The sequence below is a fragment of the Mus caroli genome, unplaced genomic scaffold (assembly GCF_978045245.1).
Source record: "Mus caroli unplaced genomic scaffold, Mus_caroli_1 scaffold_1, whole genome shotgun sequence".
NCBI classification, from domain to species: Eukaryota; Metazoa; Chordata; class Mammalia; order Rodentia; family Muridae; genus Mus; species Mus caroli.
Genome location: NW_028227256.1, coordinates 4,675,216 through 4,685,638, shown reverse-complemented (window position 1 = coordinate 4,685,638; position 10,423 = coordinate 4,675,216). Strand labels below are relative to the sequence as shown.

The following is a 10,423-nucleotide window of genomic DNA, read 5'->3' as shown; positions in this document are numbered from 1 at the left end:
TATAAAGTAACCTCTCTGAAGGTTGACCCTGTAGCTGTGCTGACAAAGCTTGACCTCCTAGCTTTGGTTCCTAGCTCCTGAGGGGGTTACATTTACCCTGGGTTTTCTTGAGTATTCCTGGTGAACTATTTCTGTTCAGTTCTTAAGCAAAGCCTTGCTACGTGGTCTTTCCTTGTCACTCCTGCACCAAGGTTTTTTCCTTCCCACTTAATACTTTTACTTCCTGGAAACTAGGGAACACTTTAATTAAGGGGAAGCAAAATGGAACAGAACCATTATATTTTCAGAATACAAGTAAGTGTGTAAATGTTCTGTTCCTAAAAGGAGAAAAAAAAAAACTTTCCTGCTAATTTTCAAGATCTCACATAATTTGACAAAAAATTTTTGCCTATAATTGTCAATATCTTGAGCCTTGTGATTAAACTCATGCTACATAGTTACGTGTCTTTATGTGAAAGAAAACCATACTCTGTCATACCATTAAAGCAAAAGGATGATGACTTGCACTAGATGCTGTTTAAATTGGTTAAAAAACTGGTCAGAGCTCAACCAAGTAAGTATCTTTAGGAGGCCACTAAGCTATTTTTGAAAAAGTATTAATGACTGGAAAGTCATAAGCTTAATATTTTTCCTTCATGACATGCTGGACACACCCCCAAGTGATGAAGCATAAGCTATTCAATTAGACGTTAGTGCTATCAAATCCATAACTAGTCGGAGATCCTGGAATTCAACCAAACCAACCACTACTATTATATATTTTAACAAATGTAGAATATACCTTAAAGTTCACTAATTAAATCCAAGAGTCTTATACTGCTAGTAAAGTTAAAGTAAACTAGTCTGAATATGTGGCACTGGTGCCTTGATTCATTCAGTATCCTTAGGTACTTCTCAATCCCTTGGAAACATGTCACTCTGTTCTATGTGCATGGTCAAGGTATTCGAGTACTATCTAAGAACTGCAGATTTCTGCATGGCATCAAATTTACTTTCAGGAGTAGATCTTATGTGACAGGTACAAAGTAGGATCATCAACTCTAGCTTCTCTATTGGCTAATCCTCCTTGTTTGGTTAGACAGTGTTCACTGAGTTCTCCATGAGTCAGAGTTATAACACCTTCAGAGCAGCAATACATGAGCCAAATACAAGTTCACCTGAAGGTAGTGGAGCAGGTGCACTTAATAGTGTTCTCCAGACTCAGGAACTCTGATGCTGTCACTCTCCTGAGAGTAGATCTGTAAGTCATATGGCCTTCCAGCCTTCACTAAAACCTCAGCAATATACTGGTGTGTCGAAAGTGAACATTCTATCCAAGAACCCATATAAGAGGAGTAAATATTTTGGTTCTGAGGGGAACTTCTCCACTTGCATGGCCACAGATCCTAAGTAATAGCCCTGTTCATTCTGGTCAGGGTGACCCATATAGTACTCTGTGTATCCTGTATCATAGAAGATCTACAAAATGACTAGGGCCCTATCAATAGCAACCCAGAAGATATCCAACCCTAATGCGTTAACACCATAGGACCAGCCATGGATGTTCACTTGATCCAAGTCAATGAAGTTATATTGAGATACTAGGTACTGGAGTCCTTTCACTTGACCATCGATTTCTATTTGACCCATTTTTTTTTGTTTGTTTAAAGGTGCCTTCAAATTTAAGCCCTCTGTAACAGGATCCCCTGTTTTCTATCACGATAACCACATAACCTAGGGAGTTCAGGGTGTTCACACAGAAATACTTGAAATACTTGATTCCCTTAAACTGATTGTTCACCAGCTGTACCTGGGGACCACCATGTATAAAGAGCACAGTGGGGTATTTGTAGGTTGTAGGTCATGAGGCTTATACAACATTCCATACAGTGTAAATCCCGTATTACTTAAAAAAAAAAAAAAAAGCAAAACAAAATGTCTGGATGCATGTAGTCAGGAAGAGGACCTGTTGTGTCCAAAATGGTGACCCAAAATTCCTTTGTTTTATGAACTGGGTCATCCTCAGGACTTGAGAGTTTGTAGAGGGACATGCAGTGTGTATTCTTCTGGTTGCTGGACTTACTTATGAAGAAGCCACAATGCTAGCTGAGGCAGCAGTCAGCCTCACCACTTTGCATAACTGGTCATGTACAGATGATGCTCCAAAGGAGAGTCTTTGGTGCCTTCAAAGTACACCAGGTTTCTGGCATCATCAACCCAGATATTAGATCCATGCCAGCCAAGTACCTCCCATTCACCACTGGTAATTGCTATTTCCTATTTGATAGGACATTTGAAATCACTTGGTTCAGGTAGTCCACCACTAGAACATTTATATTTGCTCTCCATTAAAATGGATGTGATTTTATACACATGACAAAAAACTGTTTTGCATTTAGAGGCAAACATAAGCTCAATTTTGTCTTCATAAGTTTGTGGAAAAACATGAAAGATATCGTGGATATTTATTTGTATGTCTGTTGTTTCTTCATAGATGATCAGTGATGTTACAGAGTCAGGAACTGACTCTATGAGTCTCTGCCTGTCCGTGGCCTCACCTTCTACTGGGATGAAAAACTCAGGGGAGATCAGAACTATCTGCAGGAGAGTCTGGGAATTGTCTTGTAGGATGGACCAGGCATATTTTCCCTCTGCAGTCCATATGGCTCATGCAATATAATCAACTTCTTCAAACAGAATCTTGAAAGGTTGCATCAGTTCTTTATCTATGACATTTATTATCCCTCCTTCAGCATCAACAACTATCTCAGATATCTTGAAATGTGATCTTTGTGATTGCTGTGCCAGTTTTAGAATAATGGAAGAAATCTGCCCTCCTTTTTTCCAACATGGGGGACGTAACATGAATAATCTCCACCTCAGATTCATCATTTTCTTCATAGAGAAATCTAAGAATTTTACTACTACTAGGAGATCTTTCAGCTTGGGGACACCACCAGTAGTCAGATTATCTATCAAATTCTTCTTGAAGAACAAAGGTGGCAATGCCAGCTGGTATGAGATCCTCTTCCATGTTGACAAACTCATTGTGCACATAGGTGATCCTCCATTCTTCTCTAGTTACAAGGTTTGATATCCAAATATCATTGATGTGAATGAAAGCTATCCAGTCTGGATCAATGGGGCATAATTTTGGATCCATTCATATATTAGGACAACTAGTTTCCACTAAATTGGGCCATAAAGGCTGTTGTGTAAATCCATGGGATCCTCAACCTTTTCCAAATTATTTTTAAAACAATTAATGAGTATTGCATATGGCCAGCCATATTTTATATGCTTATTGACATTTCTTGTGACTGTTTGTCCTTTAGCAGTTAAGTGGAATGTTACATAAACTGATTTTCAAGAGTTGAACCAAATTTTCAACCTGGGAATAAGATTCATAAGAATATGATTAATTCTATTTAACTCTTCATTGTGAATGATTTTTAAAATTATTAATGAGTATCAATGTTTTTTCTTTATATTTTTCTTTTTGCAATATCATCGTCTGGTATTGGTATTAAGTAGGATTCATAAAACATGAAGAAATTTTCCATATATTAGAACAGAGGAGATTGCATAAAATTGGTGTTGATTTATTTTTTATTTGAGAAGAAATGAATTTTGATGTTATCATGTAGCTTGATTTTTTTCATTATTGATAGATATTGAGATAGCATAAGGAATGAAAAGCCTTATGGCTCTGTTTGCGTAAGTAATGGACAAACAATGTTTGTGTATGATCCTCTCACTTTATTCCTGATCCAACTCTGGCCCTAATTATCACCTGTCTGCATTTGGTGTTTACTATTTTTCCAGATGTCTGAATAATTGGTTTTCTGAAAGTGATGTGACTAGCTGACATAGCAGTCAGATTTATAGTGCTTGATGAGGCTATACGTATTGACAAAATGATACTGACAAGATGTTAGAATGGTTCCCTTCAGCAACAACTCCAGTATTCACTCAGTCTCCTCAGGATAAAACTGCAGATGTTGGAAAACATATAAATAGTTCACATTATGCTTGAGGATGCAGCCATAGATATTTGGAATAAGATAACATTTCAACTAAAAACCAAAGCAATGCTAGGACATGGGCAGGCACATTGATCCCAGACATGCAGACAACTGTTCTGCCCAGTTATGGCTACTGTGAACTTTACTAGCAAGTAGTGATTTTACGTGACAGCACGTTTATATCTTCTTTCTTCATTTTAAAAATGATTGTATCAGATTTTGTTTCATGGCTTGGATAGAGTTTACCCTTTATCATTTGCTTGGTGATAAAAACTTTATAAGCCTATCTAAATTTCTTCAGGGAAAAATGCCTTTCTCATATATAAATTAATAGCTTCAGTGTTGAGCAAAAATAATAAATTAGTAATTCAGAATGGGGTTGAAAATAGGTCATGAGCTGAAACAAGAAACAGATGAAATGTACACAAACAAAAGGACTCCTAACTTTGTTATCAGATTTGCTTTAAAGAATAATAGTTTTTATAATGCATTATATTTCCTTTGCTTCTCTGAGCTATATTCTTCCAATACCATTGCTTCTTGCATTTTAAGTTTTTAGATCAAAATGAAATTATTGATCTTGAAATCTAGTGTTCTTCAAAAAGCATTGATTCTACACACATCAGAATTGCAACTTTCAATGGAAAATTGTTACAATTTTTAAAATTTTAAAGGTTAAAAAACTGTTTTCAATGCTATATGTCTGCCATATCAGTTACCATTTTTCTATCAACTTTATGTTCCACAATCTATATCTAGAGACTGTTTCATGAATCTTCTCACATAGTCTGAATTTTTAGAGACTTTCTATGTATTTTACTTATTTAAATTACAGTAAAAAATACTGTGTTCAAATTATTACTTGACATTTTAGTAAATTTACTCATTAATTACATCAGTACATCACAGGAAATAAGCTATGACCACAAATGATTGAGAGGCTACTACAGGACAGACATTTTACCTACAGTTTCAGTTTAGGCTTCTCAATAATCCTGTTCATCTTACAAGTATAGGAACAGTATTTATTAGGAGGATTCTGCTACATGTGTAGAAGCTCCCTATGACAGCCAGGTAAAATGTTGGTTGGAAAGGTATCTCATTGTACAGAATCTATACAATATGGATTTGTACATTTCACTCAGGACTTCTGTTCATAAAAATTGTGAAACAAAGAGAAAAGCCAACATTTTTTTAATGGAGTCCATTTGGGGGAAAGGCTAAGAGAAACAGCCTCTGACATCCGCTATTTAATTGTATTTAAGGCATATTCCATGCATACACAACATTGTTAAGGAGGCCGGAAACCAGAAACTAGATTGGTCATTGGCTTATAGTAAATGCTTCTCCTATCAGTCCACTAAAGAAGTATAGCAAAATGACTTCTAAAGATATCAACCAGCTTCCATGCATTATAAGCATCAATGCTCCATAAATCAGAGCATTGCTAAACCCTCATCAGAGAAACTTTTTTTTTTTTGCGGTATATGGGAACTAACACAGAGATCCAAAATTGGACAATGTGCAGCATTAAAGACTTTGGAACACTCTGTCATAAATGGGATGTCTTCATCAAATCCCTCTTCTCAAGGCTCAATGTTCTACACCAAAGAGGAGGTAAAAAAAAAAAAAATTAAGAGCCAGAGATAGTAAATGACTCTAAGAAAACAGTAGCTGCTACACTGTAGTGAACACTTAAAACACAAAATAAATAAAACAAACATGGAGGCACTCGTGTTCAAAGTCCTGACAACAAAATATGCTGACATCAGAAGTGAGCACCTGGGCATAACCATCAGAGTCCTAGTAACCAGAAGCTCACCCCTATTAAAGGAAGGGACCAAAAAGTCTGCACAGATTAGATAAATCTCTAAAGGGTTCTGAAAATAGATAAAACCCTAGGCTTCCTGCAGCTAAACAAGTGCTCTCCTCTGCTATACCACAATGCATAGAACCATACAAGCTTGGAAAAAGGGACCCTTCTGGTAACCACATTACCATCCAGGATCTTCTGCCTCCAGTCTGATTTTGGCCTTGGTGACTGTTGAATGTCTAGCACTATGTCCATGATCATTTAGAACATCTATTCCAGAGCCAGCATCCAGTCACTATCCTTTGCCCACCAGTAGACATGCATATAGTATCTTATTTTGCATCAGAGCAGTCAGACTTTCAACCCACTTTTGCCTACTATACCTGATATCTGTGAGTGAATTCTTTCTGCGTGATGTACCTGTGACATCACGTAAATGTAGATTGTTAGTTTGTCATACTATTTTGCCAGTCTACTGTTTGAGATGAGTTGTTTCCCTTTCTTTGAGCTGTGATGTGTGAACAATAAACTGTGTATTTGAAAAGACATATGGTTATCCGTGTAAGACATGTTAGAGATAGGACAGACACACATATGAATTCACAATAGGATAGATTGTATAAGACCTATATAAATTCAAACCACACAAGATCCCTACATTGAAAAATGGAAGTAGACACAAAGTTCTGCCTCACCTAAGAAGCTGTTTGTAATTGATACCTTACAGGAAATGGGGTATCATTTTTCAATAATGGAGTGTCACTGAGTACATCAACCATACTTCACAACAGGCCCCAGGCCCGGGAGCATATATCTAACACAAATGGCTTTCATATTCTTCTCACTGTGTGAATTTGTTTGTTTGTTTTGGTATTTTTTGTCTTATTAATTTTCTTCCTCTTTGGTTTTTTTTTTTTCTCATTTTAGAACATGAAATTAGAGAGGTATGGAGGTGAGAAGGATCTGCGAGGAGTTGGGAAAACAAGGTAAAATATATTGTATGAAAAAATTAAATGAAAATGAAAAGAGGAGGGAGAGAGAGAGAGAGAGAGAGGAGAGAGAGAGAGAGAGAGAGAGAGAGAGAGAGAGAGAGAGAGAGAGAGAGAGAGAGAGAGAGAAGAAGAAGAAGAAGAAGAAGAAGAAGAAGAAGAAGAAGAAGAAGAAGAAGAAGAAGAAGAAGAAGAAGAAGAAGAAGAAGAAGAAGAAGAAGAAGAAGAAGAAGAAGAAGACCACCTCTGGGTCCAATACTGGAGTTCTTGGTGCTTCTCTACCTGGATTCTTTCAGACACCCTTCCACAAACTTAGTCTCTGCTACTTCATGACACACCTACCCTCAGCTCCCATCACTTTGGACTTGTCTTCTAGCAAATGGGAGAATGTAAAGCTAGGCAAAACATTCTTCCTCTGTATGGCAATGCCTGGGCCCACTGGCTTATTGTTCTATTGGTTATTGCTGGGTGGATGTGCCTATGAAATATCTCCCATCCATATTACCTCTGAACTTTGATTGCGAGGTCAGGGTAGATGCAGATACATTCTCCCACCAGTGGCTGTCTCTATGACACAATGTTTTGTTTTGTTTTGTTTTCCTTTTTAAAATGTACACATAATAATGATACTGTTCATGCATTCATTCTTATTATAAGAGAATTCATTTGGATAGTAGTTCACATATACTACACTTAATTTTTATCTTCCTAAAGTTCCTTTTGAATTATAAAACATGGCTTCTCTGTATCTGTGTAGCTAGGCAGGCACATGGGTACACATGGAGAAAAGAGAACCTAAGTCAGACATATCATGTTTTGATGGTCTTACACAACAGGTTTATGAGCATTTTCTCGTATGGATATTTTGCATAAAAGAATTTGCTCATAACTAAAAACTTTACAAGTTATTTTTGTTATAAGACTTATTTTAGACATAGGTAGGGTATGTACAATGTAAATATATACATTTGTTAAAACAATGATTTTTTAAAAAAATAATACTGAAAGGTGATATAATAATTTAGTGTAAAACTCTCCCACTGACTCTTTTGACACTTGCTCTCATGCTTGATACCAGATATTTCTAGCATTTGTTAAATTAATGAAGTATAAACATTATTTAAAAACTACACTTCCCCCCTTTACTCTGTAGGCCAAGTGTGCAAATCAGCAAGAATGGGAAACTCCAATTTGATAATAGAAGTGGGCTGTCCATGATAAAGGTCATGCTTATCAAGTAAGCTATAGATGAGTGGTTTAAAATGCATTTAGCCACATTGTCTTGTTTCTTTGAATCATTGGTAGGTATTGAAAAGGTAGGGGAGCAGGGCAGGGGGAGGGTATAGAGGTCTTTTGGGAGAGCATTTGAAATGTAAATGAAGAAAATATCTAATAAAAAAAAGTCCTTCACAACATTCAAATTAGAAGCTCTGAGATTTTTCTAATTCTATCTGATTTACCTTCCTAGCCATGTAACTCATGTAGATAGTAGGTCAAAACTATTTTTGTTGTAATTTAAAATCTATAACCTTAACTATAAATTAAATTAGTGAACATTAAACAAAATCAATGCCCCAAGAAAACACTAACAGTAATAATTCAAAAATGAGGTTTTTCTTTTTTGTTTGTTTGAACAGCCTGATGTTTAATACATGTATATATATTTATATTTATATTATATTATTTTATATTTATATTTATTTATACAAGTGGCAGGTTAGTTCATTATATAGAGCTTTTTACACTTTTGGCTCATGAAACAAGGCTTATTAGTTCAGCTTTAGCTTTCATTCAGATTTTATAACTTTTGAACAAATTTTTCACATTTAAAGCAGCATCCAATTTGCACTAGGAGTCTGTGGTAATTATGGGGATAGATGGGCTCAAGAGTTTATGGGAGTGAGATGGTCGGTATACATTCCAGTGTGTGTGGCATGTACAGAGGATTCCATGTGGACAGAGCTTGTCATGATGACCTCTTGAGTAGAACACCTAACAGCAGACTCAGACACAGGTGTGATTCACCCTCAGGGACATATGGCAAACAAGATGAAGACAGAGACCAGAGGAGTTACCAAAGGGAAACACAGAGATTAAGACACATAATGACCAAGGCCAGGAGGGCACCCTGCTCCCTACTGACTCATCTGGCAGAATCCTACTCAGTCATTAGGCTGAATACCTTCAGGCAACCTCAAGACATCTGGTTCCTGGTAACATGTAAGCTGGCTTTCCACTTTCCTGCTGGCTGTGCCAATTTGTTCCCAAACCCACATTGAACTATACACTCTGCACATACAGGTGTGCATTTTGTTCTTGCTAGAATGACCAAATCCAATCAGGGCCCAGCAACTTGGCGCCCTGATGCTCTGACTCTAATCCCAGTTCTTCACAAACTATTCCACAAAATAGAAACAGAATTTACCCTACCCAACTAATTCTATGAAGCCACAATTACTCTGATACCTAAACCACAAAAAGACCCAAAAAAGATAGAGAACTTCAGACCAATTTCCCTTATGAATATCGATGCAAAAATCCTCAATAAAGTTCTGGCTAACCGAATCCAAGAACGCATCAAAACAATCATCCATCCTGACCAAGTAGGTTTCATCCCAGGGATGCAGGGATGGTTCAATATACAGAAATCCATCAACGTAATCCAGTATATAAACAAACTCGAAGACAAAAACCACATGATAATCTAATTAGATGCAGAGAAAGCATTTGACAAAATCCAACACCCACTCATGATAAAAGTCTTGGAAAGATCAGGAATTCAAGGCCCATACCTAACCATGATAAAAGCAATCTACAGCAAACCAGTAGCCAACATCAAAGTAAATGGTAAGAAGCTGGAAGCAATCCTACTAAAATCAGGGACTAGACAAGGCTGTCCACTCTCTCCCTACCTATTCAACATTGTACTTGAAGTCCTAGCCAGAGCAATTCAACAACAAAAGGAGATCAAGGGAATAATAATTGGAGAAGAAGTCAAAATATCACTTTTTGCAGATGATATGATAGTATGTATAAGTGATCCTAAAAATTCCACCAGAGAACTCCTAAACCTGATAAACAGCTTCAGTGAAGTAGCTGGATATAAAATTAACTCAAACAAGTCAATGGCCTTTCTCTCCACAATGAATAAACAGGCTGAGAAAGAAATTAGGGAAACAACACCCTTCTCAATAATCACAAATAATATAAAATACCTTAGCATGACTCTAACTAAGGAAGTGAAAGATCTGTATAATAAGAACTTCAAGTCTCTGAAGAAAGAAATTAAAGAAGATCTCAGAAGGTGGAAAAATCTCCCATGTTCATGGATTGGCAGGATCAACATTGTAAAAATGGTTATCTTGCCAAAAGCAATCTACAGATTCAATGCAATCCCCATCAAAATTCCAACTCAATTCTTCAACGAATTAGAAAGAGCAATCTGCAAATTCATCTGGAATAACAAAAAACCTAGGATAGCAAAAACTCTTATCAAGGATAAAACAACCTCTGGTGGAATCACCATGCTTGACCTAAAGCTGTACTACAGAGCAATTGTGATAAAAACTGTGTGGTACTGGTATAGTGACAGACAAGTAGACCAATGGAACAGAATT

At 36.6% G+C, this 10,423-nt stretch overlaps 1 pseudogene; it reads right to left on the bottom strand.

Moving 5' to 3' along the window:
- Positions 1–1,110: 1,110 nt before the first annotated feature.
- LOC110311298 (dipeptidyl peptidase 8 pseudogene) lies at positions 1,111–6,072 on the bottom strand (annotated as a pseudogene).
- Positions 6,073–10,423: the final 4,351 nt, after the last annotated feature.